Genomic DNA, 18597 nt, shown 5'->3' with positions numbered 1-18597 from the left:
ATGGGAAAATGAAGATATTTACAGGCAAAAAGAAACTAAATGAATTTATTAAGAGATCTTCATTTAAAAAGTTTCTTGAGAAAGTGCTTTAAAAAGAAGAAAATTGAACCAAGAAGGAGGGCCTGAGATGAGCAAAAAAAGGGGTAAAAAATATACCAATAAAGTTAAAAAAAAAATCACTGACTAGAAAAAACACATAACTAATTTAAGGCATAATAAAAACAACATGAAACTAAAATATTGGTCAAAAGTAACATGCAAAGTTGGATAAGGTGACTATAGTAAAAGCATTCTAAAATTTTGGTATTTCAGACAAAATGCGAGAATGATAGAAAAATTGTAGAATTGCAGAAATTAAGTACATACATTTGAATTTTCAAACACCCACTAAAAAATTTGCAATTTTCAAAGAGATAAGAAAGAGAAATACAGTTTATAACTTTCAAAATAATGCAAGAGCCAGGCACAGTGGCTTACACCTGTAATCCCAGCACTTTGGGAGGTCAACACAGGTGGATCACCTGAGGTCAGGAGTTCGAGACCAGGCTGACCAGTATGGTGAAACCCATCTCTACTAAAAATACAAAAATTAGCCAGGCATGGTGGCATGTCCTTGTAGTCCCACCTACTTAGAAGGTTGAGACAGGAGAATTGCTGGAGGTGGGAGGTGGAGGTTGCAGTGAGCCGAGATCGCACCACTGCATCCAGCCTGGGCAACAGAACGAGACTCCATCTCAAAATAATAGTAATAATAATCATCATCATCATCACTCCAGCCTGGGCAACAGAACAAGACTCCATCTCAAAATAATAATAATAATAGCAAGAGAAAATGGAATTTTCAAAAAGCAGGGTAAACAGGAAGTACAAAATAAGATTGTGGGAAAATTTTAAGGAATCGGTAATTATAATAAATATAAATGAAAACAATTACTAGTTAAATGACACAAGTTGTCTGGCTGAGTTTTTTTTAGAATGGCCTTATGCTGCTTACAAGAAACACAACTAAAACTAAGGATTCAGATTTAAAATAAACTGATGGAAAAAAATATAGCACACGAATATTTATCAAAAGAAAAGCTCTGTAAATATATTAACAGGAAAAACAAAAACAAAAAAGTTGTGCTTCATAAGACCACAAACTTACTGTGTAATGAAGAGAGGAACAGCAGAAGGTATAACAGTCATGAAGCTGAAACAGCCTCAAAATGTAGAAAACACACCCTTTCAGGACCCTGTTTCTTTGTTCACAGAAGGAGAATGAGACACCCTGAATGAACAGAATCATGAGCACTCAGTGAGATGCCAAATGTGAAAGTGAGTCATTAAATCAGAAAGTGCTACCTAGAGTAGGCGGGAATTATGAAGGAGAAAAATACCCGCTGTGTGCTGCAGAGGGCAGGCCTGGCCTGGAAAACAGGCTAAATACAGCAGGACTCCTAGAAGACAGGCTAGCTGGAGCGATTCTGGCCTAAAACACAGACTAGATAGAGCAAGGCTCCAGGAAGACAAGTTAGATGGCGCGAGGTTCCTGGAAGACTAGCTAGATGGCGCTCAGCTCCTGGCAGACAACAGGATAGATGGCACACGGCTCCCGGAAGACAGGGTAGAGGGAGAAGGGCTTGTGAACCACTTGAGGTCAAGGGTCCTTTGAATCCTACAGAATCTCTCCCCACCCCCAAACTGCACACCTGCAGGGAACACACCACCGGTATCAAGCGTTTCACAGACACCCTAAAGGACATCCTTGAAATTCTTCAGTGTTCCTAGGGCTCCTGATATAAAAAGTTGAAGGCAAGACATCCAGAAGCCATGTCATGGGAGGAAAGTTGAAAAAGATGAAGCCTCATCTTGGAGAAAAGCTGCCTCCTTAGGGTGCTAAGAGACATCCTCAATTACTTGGAGGGCTATCATGAGTGAAGGGTCTTGTTCTCAGTGGTTCTAAGGGCCAGAGTTGAGGCCACTCAGTGAGGCTTGGGGTAATGTGTCTGTTCCTGTCTAAGAAAAGCATTCCAAAGGGAGAGCACTGGCATGACATGAAGTGATAAAAACAGTGCAGCAAAAGTACAGCGAGGAAGGAAGGAAGGAAGGAAGGAAGGAAGGAAGGAAGGAAGGAAGGAAGGAAGGAAGGACAGTGAGGAAGGAAGGATGGCAAGGAAGGACGAATGGACGGCAAGGAAGGAAGGAAAGAAGTACAGCGAGGATGCTGCAGGAGGGAGAATTGCTGCTAGGGGAATGCTGGTCCTGACCTCTAGCTCCCTTCCAACTCCCTAGAATGCAAGGATCAACAGGGAAGGATCATGTGTGGGGATGTTCTCTCCCTCCTTTCCTTCTTTCCTTCCCTTTTTCCTTCCTTCCTTCTTTCTTCCTTCCTCTTCTTCTTCCTTCCTTCTCTTCTTCCTTCCTTTCTTCCTCCTTCCTTTCTTTCTTCCCTCCCTCCTTCTTTTCTTCCTTCTTTCCTTCCTTCCTTCCTCCCTCCCCTTCTTCTTCCTTCCTTCTTCCTTCCTTCCCTCCTTCCTTCTTCCTTCCTTCCTTTCTTTTTTCCTCCCTTCCTTCCCTTCTTCCTTCCTTCCCTCCTTCCTTCCTTTCTCCCTGTCTTCTTTCCTTCCCTCCTTCCCTCCTTCCTTCCTCCCCACCTCTTCTCCTTCCTTCCTCCCCCTTCTTCCTTCCTTCCTTCCTCCTTTCCTTCTCCCCTCCCTCCCTCCGTCCTTTCTCCCCTTCTTCCTTCATCCCTTCCTTTCCCCTTCCTTTCTTCCTTTCTTTCCCCTTCCTTCCTTCCTTTCTTTCCCCTTCCTTCCTTCCTTTCTTTCCCCTTCCTTCCTTCCTTTCTTTCCCCTTCCTTCCTTCCTTTCTTCCACAACTGCTTACAGAGCACCTACCACATGCTAGGAGCCATTCTAGCTGGAGATGCACCAATGGCCTTTTACTCTACTGCAGGAAACAGAGAATGAACAAGATAATTGGAGACTTTTAAATGCCATGAAGAAAACAGAGGAATGAGGCCCAGAAAGCTAGATGGAGGCCTGGTTATTAGAAAGCCATTAAAAAGGATGGTTTGAGCTGGGACCTGAATTACCAGAGCCACAACAGATCAGAGTTTCGGGCTCCCGTAGGCCCAAAGGTGGGAGAGGGGAGCAGCCTGGAGAGGCTAGAGCATGCTCAAAGGTGGGAGGGGGGAGCAGCCTGGAGAAGCTGGAGCACAGGGCGAGGAAGGCACAATCATGAGGCTGTGAGAAAATTTAATTTCCTTTCTCTTGGGATGATCTTGTGTTGGCTTAAATGAGACCCAAGGCTTTCGTCCCACCTGTTTACTTTTGTTTTTATTACCTGTGCTTTTGGGGTCATGTCCAAAAAATCATTGCCAAGAGCAATGTCATGAGGCTTTTCTTCTACGTTTTCTTCTAGGAGTTTTACAGTTTCAGGTCTTGCATTTAAATCTTCGATAGATTTTGAGTTGATTTTTGTGCATGGTATAAGAAAAGTGTCTAATTCCATTCTTTCTCATGCAAAAAGCTTCTGCATAGCAAAGGAAGTAATAGGGTGAAAACGCAGCCTATGGAATGGGAGAAAATATTTGCAAGCCATATATCTGATAAGAGATTAATGTCCAAAATATATAAGGAGGTCTTACAACTTAATAGCAGAAAAAATGACTACCCCAATTTAAAAATGAGCAAAGGATTTGAATAGACATTTCTCCAGAGAAGACAGACAAACGGCCAACAGTCATATGAAAAGATACTCAACATCACTAATCATTAGGGAAATGCAAATAAAAATCACCATGAGATCAGTAGCCTTACACCTGTTAGAATGGCTATTACCAAAAAAGTAAATAAAAGATAACAAGTATTAGCAAGGGTGCAGAGATATTAGAGCCCTGTACACGGTTGGTGGGAATGCCATTATGGGGAGCAGTATGGGGGCTCCTCAAAAAATTATAAATAGAACTACCATATGATCCAGCAAATCCACTTTTGGATGTTTATTCAAAAGAGTTGAAACCAGTATCTCACAGAGATATTGCCCTCCCATGCTCACTGTAGCGTTTTTCATAATAGCCAAGTTATGGAAATGCCCTTTAACAAATGAATGGGGACTGAGCGCGGTGGCTGATGCCTGTAATCCCAGCACTCTGGGCTGACGCCTGTAATCCCAGCACTCCGGGAGGCTGACGCCTGTAATCCCAGCACTCTGGGCTGATGCCTGTAATACCAGCACTCTGGGCTGATGCCTGTAATACCAGCACTCTGGGAGGCTGAGCTGGGCCTGAGGTCAGGAGTTCGAGACCAGCCTGGCCAACATTATGAAACCCCGTCTCTACCAAAAATACAAAATTAGCCGGGCGTGGTGGTGCATGCCTGTAATCCCAGCTACTCGGGAGGCTAAGGCAGGAGAATCACTTGAACCTGGGAGGTGGAAGTTGCAGTGAGCTGAGCTCACACCATTGCACTCCAGCCTGGGCGAAAGAGCAAGACTCTGTCTCAAAACAAATATATATATATATATATGTGTGTGTGTAGAAAAACTGTTGTGCATACACACAATGGAATATTACTCAGCCTTTTAAAAAAAGCGAATCCTGCCATTTGCTACAACATGCCTGAACTTGGCAGACATTATGCTAAGTGAAATAAGCCGGTCACAGAAGGACACATACTGAATTATTCCACTTGCACTAAGTACCTAAAGTAGTCAAACTCAGAAAAGCAGAGCACAGAATAGTGGTTGTCAGGGGCTGGAGGAACAGGGAAATGGGGAATTGCTGTTCAACGGATATGAAGTTTCCATTATGCAAGATGAACAAATTCTGGAGATCTGCCATCTAACATTATGCCTGCAGTTGACAATACTGATTGTACACTTACAAATTTGTTGAAAGGGTAGGACTCATTAAATTTTCTCACAAAATTGTTTACAAACTTCTGTTTATTATTTTTAAAATATTTTTAATAATAAATGATATCCAGGCTGGGCGCGGTGGCTCCAGCCTGTAATCCCAGCACTTTGGGAGGCCGAGGCAGGCGGATCACAAGGTCAGGAGTTCGAGACCAGCCTGGTCAATATGGTGAAACCCCGTCTCTACTAAAAATACAAAAACTAGCCAGGTGTGGTGGCGGACACCTGTAGTCCCAGCTACTCGGGAGGCTGAGGCAAGAGAATCGCTTGAACCCGGGAGGCGGAGGTTGTAGTGAGCCGAGATTGGGCCACTGCACTCCAGCCTAGGAGACAGAGTGAGACTCCATCTCAAAATAAATAAATAAATAATATCCAGTGCTTTGATAGCTAAGACCTATATAACTGAGACAGTGAAAATTAGCCATGCTGAGGCCAGGCACAATGGATCACACCTGTAGTCCCAGCACTCTGGGAGGCCAAGGTGGGCAGATCACTTGAGGTCAGGAGTTTGAGACCAGCCTGGCCAACATGGTAAAACCCCGTCTCTACCAAAAATACAAAAATCAGCAAGATGTGGTGGCACATGCCTGTAGTCCCAGCTACTCAGGAGGCTGAGGCAGGAGAATCGCCTGGACCCGGGAGGCAGAGGTTTCAGTGAACCAAGATTGTGTCACTGCACTCCACCCTGGGCAACAGAGTGAGACCCTGTCAGAAAGAAAGAAAGAGAGAGAAGAAAAGAAAGGAAAAGAGAAAAGAAAGGAAAAGAGAAAAGAAAGAGGAAGGAAGGAAAGAAGGGAGGATGGAAAGAAAGAAGGAAGGAAGGGAGGGAGGGAGGGAAAGAAAGAAGGAAAGAAAGAGAGAGAGAGAAAAAGAAAGAAAGAGGGAGGGGAGAGGAGGGGAGAGGAGAAGAGAGGAGAGGAGAGGAGAGATAATGAGCCATGCTGCAGGCAAACGAGATAAACAAGGTTTCCAATGGGACACAGCTGAAGCCAACAGAACAGAGAAACCAAGAAACCCAGGCAGGACCATGCTGCAGCTGCAAGAATGACCAGCGTTCCTCCTTAGACTCGCCCAGCACAAGGCCACGTCCTGGAAGCCTCAGCAGGTGTGTTCCCCCTTGCTACAGCAAGCCAAGCAGACTCAGCGCTGGGGATTACAAGGATGCTCCTGGGGGCTATTTTGTCTTGTGGACTGCATCATCATCATATTAACCAGCATTATTCTTACTAGATGCCGTGCAGTTTGCAAAGAACTTTACACACAATTCAAGGTGTTTCATGTTTGCCATAACCCTATGGGGAGACTATTATCATCATTATCTATTGTTATTATCCTTCTTCCGAGGGAGTAGGACTGAAACTTAGTGAGCGAAAGCCATAAAGGAGTGGAGCCCACAAAGAGCCTGCGCTCACTCTACAGCCACCTGCAGACACTGCCCTCAGCAAGCAAAGCACTGTCAGTATCCTGAGTGCTGGGAGGGGAAGAGCCAGCTTTCTCTTGCGGGTCTGACTCCTAAGTGCTTGCTCTTAGTCATCGTAGTTTACCACCTTTCTGCTTATACAGTCACTAACCGAATTTCAGTCCTAATGCAAAATTCAAGAGGCATCCCATTCCAGTACACTTGATCCCAGGAGAACTTGTAAGACTTGTAAATGCAAACACATTTCATTCCAAATAGGCACTAATCCCTCTAACAAGAGCGGGGACTCGTAATTCAAACACATGATTTGAGCCGATAACCCTGGAGCAGCCATCCTCCTTCAACTGTGTAACTGCAACATCTTAAGGGGCACCCCCAGGGCCAAGCTAGGTTTGTGGGGTCTCCCGGGGACACCCCCTCATTTACAGATTCCCCACCAATGTGTAGGACCAGCATGTCGTAGGAGGCAGCTATTGGCCTTTGCAGTAATCAAAACAAGGCTAATATTGGCAATATAATCAGCAGGCAGTGGTGACTAATCCATCAGTAAACAACATATTTTTCCACCCATATTGTTTTAGCAGCCCCAAAGCTAACCCTTGTATACCCGTCATTTGCGTCAAATACTACTTCCTCCTCAAAATCACTGTTGGATATTTTCTTTTAACAAGGCTTCCCTGCCTCCCTTGTTTAGAAACGAATAGAAGATGCCCACTTGGAAAGAGTGAAGAGTGGAAGAAAAACCTGAGCCCTAGAATCATTTGTTGTCAGATTGATTCCAAGCTGCACGACTTTCCAGCCTGGAGATCTTTGGCAAGTCACCTAAGTTCTCCAAGACTCTTTCTTCAAACTGGGGTAGAATCGTCTGCACTTCACAAGGTACAATAAAGACAAATGAGACAGTAGCATGAAATCACTCAGCACAGTGTTAATAACTCGGTCCCTTCACCTGCCAAGCAGACTTTGAAGTCAGAGTCTGAGCTCTGTCCAGCCTCATCACCCACTAGACATGAGAACGCAGACAGCTCTCCATGCCCTCAGAGCCTCAGCTGCTCTGAAAGCCAAGGATGGGATGCCCTTGAGTCCTTTCCTCCTTCCCCAGCTCCTGACCCTGGTCCTCAGGGGTGACGGCGTTCACTGTGGCCCTTGGCATCTGCTCCTCATGTGTCAAGGAATAGGGCCCAGGCACCTCCCCGGGAAATCGCAGAGGCTGCACAGGCCAGATCTGGTAGGACCACGGACACAGTGGCTGGATCAGTACGTTGTTTTTTGTTTGTTTGTTTGTTTTCGAGATGGAGTGTCACTCTTGTTGCCCAGGCCAGAGTGCAGTGGCATAATCTCAGTTCACTGCAACCTCTGCCTCCTGGGTTCAAGCAATTCTGCCTCAGCCTTCCGAGTAGCTGGGATTACAGGCGTCCACCACTGTGCCTGGCTAATTGTTTGTATTCTTAGTAGAGACAGGGTTTCAACATGTTAGCCAGGCTGGTCTCGAACTCCTGACCTCAGGTGATCCACCTGCCTCAGCCTCCCAAAGTGCTGGGATTACAGGCGTGAGCCACTGCGCCTGGCCTATTGGTCTGTTTTCACACTGCTGATAAAGACATACCCGAGACTGGGAAGAAAAAGAGGTTAATTGGACTTACAGTTCCACATGGCTGGGGAGGCCTCAGAATCATGGCGTAAGGTGAAAGGCACTGCTTACATGGCAGTGGCAAGAGAAAACAAGGAAGAAGCAAAAGCAGAAACCCCTGATAAGCCCATCAGATCTCATGAGACTTATTCACTATCACAAGAATAGCATGGGAAAGACTGGCCCCCATGATTCAATTACCTCCTCCTAGGTCCCTCCCACAACACATGGGGATTCTGGGAGATACAATTCAAGTTGAGATTTGGGTGGGGACACAGCCAAACCATATCAGTGGCCAAGGGCTTGGGAGGTTGGGTGTGCACTGAGTCCAAGGGTGACTTCCCACCCCACCATCTGACCTCTCTGAACTTCAGTTTCCTCATCTGCAAAATACAGCCAATAGCACTCTCATCTGTCTGTATTAGTCAAGGTTCTCCAGAGAAACAGAACCAATAGGACAGAGAGAGAGATTTATTCTGAGGAGTTGTTCATGCAATTATGGAGGCTAAGTCCCAAGATGGGCAGTCAGCAAGCTAGAGACCCAGGGGAACCGACAGACAGCTCTGGTCTGAGTTAGAGCCTACGGATCTCCAAACGTTAAGTGCCAGTCTGAAAGCCAGCAGGCTACAGGCCCGAGAAGAATTGATGTTTTAGTCTCAGTCCAAAGGCAGGAAAAGAACAGTGTCCCAGCTCCAGCAGCCAGGCAGGAGGAGCCCTTTCATGCCAGATTTTTTGTTCTATCTGGGTCTTCAAAAGACATCCACATAGACTTCAACTGACTGGATGCAGCCCACGTCCATCAGGGAGGGCCACCTGCCTCGCTTGGCCCACCCGCTCAAATGCGGACCTCACTCAGCAATGCCCTCAGAGACACATCCAGGTAACACTCCACCAAATATGGCACCCTTGGCCCAGTCAAGGTGATGCATAAAATTAACCATCTCACCATGTCATTTGGTTGTTGTCAGGAGTCAATGAAATAAAGCATTTGAATGGTTAAAGAAGTATGCAAGATGTGTACCTATTACCACCGTCATCATTGTAACAGCAGGATATGGGTACATCTGATTCCCAACATTGCTAAAGCCATGACGTGGCGATTGGGATGAGCTAAAGTATGAGAATTGTCTTCTCCATGAGTTGTCAGAAGAACAAACAGTGGCCAGGCATGGTGGCTCACGCCTGTAATCCCAGAACTTTGGGAGGCTGAGGGTGGGAAGATCACTTGCACCCAGGACTTTGAGAACAGCCTGGGCAACAAAGGGAGACCTCATCTCTACAAAAATCAACAAAAGTAACTGGTCATGGTGGTGCACATGTATAGTCCCAGCTACTCGGGAGGCTGAGGTGGGAGGATCACTTGATCCCAGGAAGTTGAGGCTACAGTGAGCCATGTTCATACCACTGCACTCCAGCCTGGGCAACAAAGCTTGAGGCCCTATCTCAAAAAAAAAAAAAAAAAAAAAAAAAGAGGCCGGGCATGGTGGCTCACACCTGTAAATCCAGCACATTGGGAGGCCAAGGCAGGCGGATAATCTGAGGTCAGGAGTTCAAGACCAGCCTGACCAACATGGTGAAACCCTGTCTCTCTTAAAAATACAAAAATTAGCCAGGCTCGGTGGCGCATGCCTGTAATCCCAGCTACTCGGGAGGCTAAGGCAGGAGAATCACTTGAACCTGGGAGGCAGAGGTTGCAGTAACCAAGATCGAGCCATTGCACTCCAGCCTGGGCAACAGAGCAAAACTCCATCTCAAAAAACAACAACAAAGGGGTGAAACGGCATGGGTCCCTGGTCAGGTCAACACCATCACCTCCCAGAGCACTCGCCTGCCCAGTCCTGGGGCAGAGTGTCCCTGAGTCCTAGTTTAATTGTCCCTACCGCTGTGCCTCCTCCACCTCTAATCTAACCTGCTGCCAGACAGCACCTGCATGTCAGCACACCCACATCCCCACTCATCCATGCAAGCTCCTCCCAACTGTCCTCGAGATGAAAGTGCCACTTGTCAAAGGTGCACCAGGTGCCGGCCTCTGAGTGGGTGCTTCATTGCCTCTGTTATTTCATTTAACTATCATGCATCATGACAAATAAATGATTTGAAGAGTCTCTTAGGGAGGGTGCTGTTGAAGAAAACATACTCTGCTGCCCAGGTGACAGGAAGTGAGGACCTGAGAGCAGGTTTAGAGGACCTGAGACAGAGAAGCTGTCTCAAAAGACATGGGCAGGAACTAGGGGTTGAGGGAGCAGAGACAGGACCGACCCTACAGCAAAGGGAGGTGGGAGGCCCAGGCCCGTCCTACCTTCCCAGGACTTAGCTTAATCCCAGAACTCTGGAGGAATTCTGCAGGGGTCTTGAGGTGATGCCTTCCCAAGGGTCTGGTCACCTGGGAAGGTGGCTGCTGGAAGAGCTTCAGAGTCGAGCCCAGGAATCTGCATTTTAACACACTTCCAACATCATGTTTGGGAACCACTGCTCCACCTCTCATGAGGAGGAAACTGAGGCCCGTAAAAGGAAAGAGACTTGGAATGAAGGAACGCCAGACCTGAAGGGCCTCCGAGCTCACCCAGCCCCAGCCCCAGCTCACTCTCAAACAAGATGTATTTGTAGCAGCAGTTTCTGCTCAGTCCCCTCTGTGACAGCGATGTCAAACCTCCCAGAAGTGCGTCTCAGAAACAGCTCACTTCATGGTAGCAGATGAACTCACTCCTGGGCTTTGCTATTCTTCAAAGACTAACAGCCTTAGAAGAAATCATGGCAGGGCTGGCCACAGGCCAGCTGGGAGCTAGGCAGAATCTGACTTTGGCCCTAGCCTCTCTGTGATCTTTTCTGTTGCTGTGGAGGGATTTCCATGAGTCAGAGCCCTGAGTTCAAATGCCAGGTCTGCTGTGTGACCCTGGCAGGTTGCTCACCCTCTCTGAGCCTTCCTTTTCCAACAGGTATGATAGAAATATGACCTACCTTATGGGCTGGTGTGATAAGGAAATGGCTTAACAAACAAATGAGATGCCCGCAACCCCCAAAAGTCCCTTCTTGTCCCCTTTCAACATGTCTCCTCCCCTTCCCCAGTCTCAGAGGCCTGTAGCACCCCCTCCTCCAGCCTTGATTGCTCTCGGGGACTGCTGTGTGGATTGCTTGGACGGTGTGGACTACAATCTTCTGAGCGGCTCCCTCCCCAGGCACTTCCACATTCCTGATCCGCCTTTTCCCTGAGCTTCCGAAGACTTTCTCCCAGGAAGAAGCACAGCTGAACTAAGCATGAACAACCTCAAGGAGGGGGTGAGCACAGCCCTTCACAGTTTGCAGAGCCTCTGGCCCCACCCTCTCATCCGTCCTCTCAGCACAGGGGCAGGTCAGGGTGATGAAGCAGGAGCCAGTCCCACAGATCTGGGGATGCTCACCCAGCCAGGTACCCACTTCCCACCCTGACCCCCACCAGCCTCCACCTCCCACCACTCTAAGGAGCTCCCGCTGCTCCTTTAGGACACTGGGGCATCACTCCTCCTTAGGGGCCAGCCTTCCGCCTTGGTGGGTGGGGCAGAGACTGAGGCTGCAGGCACCAGCCTTACCCCTGACGGAGGGGGTGCCCTCAGCCCTGGGCTGTCTCCAGCCTCCCTCCAAGACCCACGAGGTGTACAGAGCTGTAAGTGTTACAGGAAAGGGGTCCCGATCCAGACCCCAGGAGAGGGTTCTTGGATCTCACGCAAGAAAGAATTCAGGGCGAGTCCGTAAAGTGAAATCAAGTTTATTAGGAAAGGAAAGGAATAAAGAATGACTACTCCATAGACAGAACAGCCCCAAGGGCTGCTGGTTGCACATTTTTCTGGTTATTTCTTGATGATATGCTAAACAAGGGGTGGATTATTCATGCCTACCCTTTTTAGACCATATAGGGCAACTTCCTGACAGAGCTGTGGCATTTGTAAACTGTCATGGCGCTGGTGGGAGTGTAGCAGCGAGGATGACCAGAGGTCACTCTCATGCCCATCTAGGTTGTCGTGGGTTTTGACCGGCTTCTTTACTGCAACCTGTTTTATCAGCAAGGTCATTATGACCTGTATCTTGTGCTGACCTCCTATCTCATCCCGTGACTTAGAATGCCTTCACCATCTGGGCATGCAGCCCGGTAGGTCTCAGCCTTATTTTACCCAGCTCCTACTCAAGATGGAGTTGCTCTGGTTTACATGCCTCTGACATAAGCATGTGTGCCCACTTCGACCAAATCCATGAGGGGCACCTGCACCACCTAGCCCTGCCAGCCATTGGCCTGCTCCCACGGTGGGTCCAGAAGCCCCCAGAAGCCCCTGCGCTCTTCCTCTCTTCACCTGCTTCCCACTCACACACGCCCTGTGCTGCAGCCACAGGCACCCCGTCCAGATCCCTCCCCCATCTCCATATCTTCGCCCATGCTGCTCCCCCTGCCTGGCATGCTGGCACCCCCATCCCACCCCCACCCCAACCCAGCCACCTGCAAACTCCTCCAAGTTCAAGCTCAAGCCTTTATCCCTCTAGGAAGCTTCCCTGAGAGGCTCAGACAGAAAAGATGCAGCCAACTTACTATTCAGTGAGCTTACTCTCTCCCTATCAGGGAAATGAGGGAGCCCTGTCACTGAGACCCTACGATCCTGCCCGGCAGAGCTGCCACTCTCCACCCCACTGCGGCACTCACACTGAGGACAGGGTCACACACCTGGTTATTACGACTTCATGTCTATTTAACCATGTGCCAGGCACTGTGCTAGGAGCCTTGCGTGGATCAACTCATCCAATCCTCACCCTCAACCTGGAACTCGGAGGGCACAGAATAGGCACAGCCACAAGGCTGCTGCTGGAAAGGACGACACAGGCAGATGCAGGCCGGGATGGGTGAAAGGGTCTCTCAGGGAAATGAACTGGAGTCGGGTGTGGAAAAGCAGCAGAACGTGCTCCTGGCCCTGCCACACACCTGGGTCCCAGAGCTACATGGAGCTGACTGCCACCCCTGTCTGCAACCCTGGCCTTCCCCGCAGGACGCCTGACAACTTCCTTCCCCTGGCCTGCTGGCTAGAAACCCCTGCAGGCAGATGGCCTTTCTGACTGGCCCTCTCCTGGCTACTGCAGCCTCACCGGAGGGCCAGGCCCAGGCCAGGGCAGCTCCAAAGGTGGGCTCTGGACCGGGGTCTCCCCTGAGCCAGGCAGGGGCTCCCCACGGGAGACAGTGCCAACCATACAGGCTGCGGGTGCAAATTGAGCCTGGGGAAGGAGAGGCTGATCCCGGTGATCAGAGGGGGTGGCACCAGCCTCAGCCATGCAGGTGTGAATTCCTTCCCCCAGCCTGAGACCAGTGCCACACCCCCGCCCTCTCTCCCCAGGCTCCCCCATGGATTACCCTGCCTGACACCCCATGCTGGCAACCAGAGGCTGATTCTGCCTGACTGCCCCCAGCTCCTGGAGTGTGCAGCCTGGGTTCCAGAGGGAGGCCATACGGCCCCGTCAGAGACCACCAGGGAAGTATCACAGACCGCAGCCAGCGTGTGAGCTCAGCTGGGAGTTTGCACCAAGCCTGGCTCCAGAATGAGGCCTGACTGAGGCAGGCTAGGTCCACCCTGCATGGGCCGGCTGGTGTGGGTAAGTCCTGGGGCTCAGAGAGGGGCTTGGAAGGCCAAATGCAAGGCGGCTGGACCCATTATCGCAGCACATAGCGTCCCCTTGACTTGCTGGGAGAAGCTCGCGCCCTCATAGTTAGCAATTCCATGGCCACTGGAGGCCAGAGTGGGAGCTGGGAGGCTCTGGACACCATAGCCTTGGGCCCCGGCCCTTGCCGGGCTGGTGTTGGCCTGTAAATGCTGCTTCCGCTGTTCAAGCGCTGATGCTCCTCCACACTCACAGGTCAACAGCTGCTGCCCACCTCCAAGACCCCCGAATGCTGCACGGCAGGTGGCCTCCCGCATCCCTTCTGGGCCCTCCCTGTGGGTTAAGAATGTCACCCCTGCCAGGGCACCTGCCTCCCCAGGCCCACAGCTGGGCTCCTTTCACAGACACCGTATCTGGACAATCCATTTGTTCTGTGTCTGATCAGAAATGGCCATAGCGAACCAGCGTGCGTCTGACCTGAGACACCCGGCTTCTGGGCACCTGGGGATGGTGGAGCCAGGGGAGATGCCGCGGGTCGGAGGGAGGATACAAAGCTCCAGGGTGCCCCCTGCTGCCTCTGGGGCGTTCTGCAGTCATGGCCAACATGGACTTGGACACAACCTGCTCCGATCTTCAGAAATATTATCCACAAGACCTGCTTTCTCCCAAAACGCATTCGGCTGCCCACCCATGGGAGGCTACAGAATAAAGAACATAAAGACATGCTCCAGAATACGTTCCGAATGCTTAAAATTTCCCCAACTCCCATGAATCTAGAGTCTTTGAAATATAGATCATTGAGTATCTTTTTGATAACTGAAGTAAAACTGTTTATGTGAGATGCTTTTTCTCTGTAAATAACAACTCAAGAAGAGACCAGGAACTATAGTCAGAAGGGATTCTGGTCCTGGGGGTCCATTTCTTGCCTGTGTGGTCTAGGTGGGTCGTGGTCTTCCAGTTTCTGCCCCTAAATCCATATGTGATCAACTCCACCTCATGAGGCTGTCATAATATTTCACAAGGGAAATGCACGAAAGCACACTTTTAAAGCAGTGTACCAGTTGCTGTTTTTAATGTCATTATCCATCAGGGAATTTTTAACTTATCTCCCAGAGGCTTGACTGGATTGAAAATGTAAGGTCTATTTAATGAAAATTATCAAGGAAGTTCCTGGGGAAAAAAACTTAGGCGTAGTCAAGTATTAGTCAAGCCCCAGCTCTGCAGTTCAAATAAAGCACAGAATTTAGAAGTCGTATGCGTGAATTCCATGCCAGGCCTGCCACTTATTGCCTGTGTCCCTGCACAAGACACTCAGCCTACCTTTGTTTTCTCATCCATAAAATGGAGCTAATACTGTTCACCGAATGAGATGAGGTGAGGACTGGAAATAATGCCTGATGTACAGTGGGGGCTGAATACAAGGTTGGTTCTTTTTTTTTTTTTTTTTTTTTTTTGAGATGGAGTCTCACTCTGTCACTCAGCCTGGAGTGCACTGGCGTGATCTCAGCTCACTTCAACCTCCACCTCCCGGTTTCAAGTGATTCTCCTGCCTCAGCCTCCCAAGTAGCTGGGATCACAGGCTCGTGCCACCACGCCTGGCTAACTTTTGTATTTTTAGTAGAGCTGTGTTTTTGCCATGTTGGCCAGGCTGGTCTGGAACTCCTGATCTCAGGTGATCTACTTGCCTCGGCCTCCCAAAGGGCTGGAATTACAGGCGTGACCCACCACGCCTGGCCATACAAGGTCGGTTTCATCCCTGAGTAGATCCCAGAAGGAATTCAAATCTGTATCATCTGTCATTGGTTGAATTGTGCTTCTTGCAATTTGCATTGAAGTCCTAATCCCCAGACCCCAGAAGGTGACCTTATTTGGAACCAGGGTCACTGTCCATGTGAGGAGTTCAGATGAGGTCATACTGGAGTAGGGTGGGCTGAGATCCAGTATGAATGTGACCTCACAAAAAAGGAGAAATTGAAACAGAGACACACGAAGAAACAACACCATGTGAAGATGAAGGTAGAGATTAGGGTGATGCTCCTACACACCAAGGAACTTGAAGATTGCCAGGAAGGCCCCAAAAGCAAGGTAAGGGGCCTGGCACAGGTTGTCCCTCACTGCCTCAGAAGGAATGAACCCCACCAACCCCTCTTCTCAGACCTCTAACCTCCAGCACTGTGAGATGCTACATTTCCCTTGTTTAGCCACCCAGTTCGTGGCATTGCGTTAGGGCAGCTGTGGCAAACTAATACATAATCCGAGAAAGACTGTCACACATTTACTATCTTTACTGCTGAATAATCCTTACCAATGGGCCCAGGCCGGGCATAGTGGCTGACGCCTATAACCCCAGTACTTTTGGTGGCCGAGGAGGGTGGATCACTTGAGCCCAGGAGTTTGAGACCAGCCTGGGTAACATAGTGAGACCCCATTACCACAGTAGAATAAATAAAATTAGCTGGGTGTGATGGCACACACCTGTGGTCCCAGTTACTCAGGGCACTGAGGTGGGAAAATCACAGGACACGGGAGGCTATAGTCAGTCGTGATGGCACCACTCCACTCCAGCCTGGACAACAGAGGGAGAGCCTGTCTCAAAAAAAAAAAAAAAAAAAAAAAGCCCAGGAAGGTAGGGTCGGAGCCTAGACAGACTAGAACCCAGTTCTCTGGATTCTTAATTCTGTGCTCTTTCCACTACCCCTGACAGTCATGTCTTAGGCGTTAACATGATTGACCAGGTGCAGTGGCTCACACCTATAATTCTAGCACTCTGGGAAGCCAAGGCAGGCAGATTGCTTGAGCCCAAGAGTTTGAGACTAGCTTGGGCAACACGGTGAGACCCTGTCTCTACAAGAAAATGCGAAAACTACCCAGGCATGGTGACGCATGCCTGTAGTCCCAGCTACTCGGGAGGCTGAGGTGGGAGGATTGCCGAGCCCAGGAGTTGGAGGCTACAGGGAGCCATGCTCACACCACTGCATTCCGGCCTACTCCCTAAAGATATGCAGTAGACACAGGAGGAAGCACGTCTGTTCAGATTTTTTCCATGCATTCAACTCATAATAACAACACCAGAATCAGACCACATATACCACTTTGCAACACGTTTTGTTATTGTTTTATCATGTTTGTTTTGCTTGACATTATATAGACGACATCTTTACAAGTAATAAGTATAGTAAAGATACACAAGTAACATAACCCATCACCTATTGATGAATTTTTTTTTTTTTTTTTTTTTGAGATGGAGTCTTGCTGTTGCCCAGGCTAGAGTGCAGTGGCGTGATCTCAGCTCACTGTAACCTCCGCCTCCAGGGTTCAAGCAATTCTCCTGCCTCAGCCTCCCGAGTAGCTGGGACTACAGGCATGCACCACTACGCTCGGCTAATTTTCTGTACTTTTAGTAGAGATGGGGTTTCACCATGTTGGCCAGGCTGGTCTCAAACTCCTGACCTCAGATAATCCACCCGCCTCAGCTTCCCAAAGTACTGGGATCACAGGCATGAGCCACTGCACCTGGCACTTGATGGACATTTAGATTGTTTCCCCCCTTTTTTTTTTTTTTTTTTTTTTTTTGAGACGGAGTCTTGCTCTGTCACCCAGGCTGGAGTGCAGTGGCCGGATCTCAGCTCACTGCAAGCTCCGCCTCCTGGGTTTACGCCATTCTCCTGCCTCAGCCTCCCGAGTAGCTGGGACTACAGGCACCTGCCACATCGCCCGGCTAGTTTTTTTGTATTTTTTAGTAGAGACGGGGTTTCACCGTGTTAGCCGGGATGGTCTCTCGATCTCCTGACCTCGTGATCCGCCCGTCTCGGCCTCCCAAAGTGCTGGGATTACAGGCTTGAGCCACCGCGCCCGGCCTTTTTTTTTTTTTTTACTAACACAAATAATACCGCAGAAAATAGTCTCAAGTAACTTTGCACATTTGTATCTTTTTTGTGTGTGTGTAGAATAAATGCCTAAACATGCCAAATCTGTTTGTGATGGTTTTAAATAACCTCTGCAAATTATTTGATCCTTCTCCCATTACAAGTGGAGTTTAATTCTCCTCCCTTTGAATATGGGCCAGTATTTGTACTTGTTTCTAATAAACAGAACGTGGTAGAAGTGGCACAGGGTGGCTTCTGTGGTTAGGATAGAAAAGGTGACACAGCTTCCACCTGGCTCCCTCTTTGTCAGTTCCTCATCCTTGAAACACAGCCACTTCACATTGGAGAGAAGCCCAAGCCACACGGAGGGGCCCCAGCTGGCCGCCAGACCCACCTGAGGTCACAGCCGACAGCTGGCATCAACCTCCAGCCTTGACAGTGAATGAACCTTCGGATGGCCCAGTCCCGTCTCATTATTTTATACCGACATGATTTACCCTCAAAAGAAAAATGAAAGAAATACAAATTATAGCAATGTCATCTTTAGCAAGGACTGCTTGCAAGGTTGGCCCTTGGTTGGTATCTGGGAAATTGACTTGGGGAGTGTTCCCACCCTTCCCTGATAAGAACAGCTCACTGCCCCTAAACCGTGTAAACACTGTGGTTTATGTCTTCGTACTGGGAGTCCAGAATTTCGGTACATGCTAGGCAGAGGGTGCCTTTGTGACTAGCCTGCAGTAAAATCCTCGGTGCCAAATCTCTAGTGAGTGTCCCTGACAGATGACATTCCACATGTGTTGTCCCAACACACTGCTGGGGGAAGTGAGTGCGTCCAGCGTGTGACAGGGTCTTGGACCCTCACACTCCCTTTCCTCTGGACTTGACCCACGTGCCTTTTTCCTTTGCTGATTTTGCTTCATGTCCTGTTGTCGTAATACATCATAGCCTTGAGTATCACTGTATGCTGAGTCCTGCGAGTTTTCCTAGCCAATCGTCAAACCCAGGGTGGTCTCAGAGACCCCAACACGCCATGGCAACAAGACTACAGGGAAGCCGGCGCTTCCTGTATGTGTACACATTGCTGGTGGTACCTGCATGGACACCATGAGAGCAACACAGCCTGTCTGTTGAAAGCCACTCAACGTCCACTTCCTCTGACTCAGTAATCCCAT

General features: G+C 48.9%; 1 pseudogene; it reads right to left on the bottom strand.

The window, feature by feature from the left end:
• Window positions 1-7364: 7364 nt before the first annotated feature.
• On the bottom strand, window positions 7365-18597 carry LOC102136097 (putative uncharacterized protein FLJ33534; annotated as a pseudogene).

The sequence above is a fragment of the Macaca fascicularis genome, chromosome 13 (genome assembly GCF_037993035.2).
Source record: "Macaca fascicularis isolate 582-1 chromosome 13, T2T-MFA8v1.1".
NCBI classification, from domain to species: Eukaryota; Metazoa; Chordata; class Mammalia; order Primates; family Cercopithecidae; genus Macaca; species Macaca fascicularis.
Note: the sequence above shows the minus strand (reverse complement) of the source record. Positions and strands in the feature narration are given on the sequence as shown.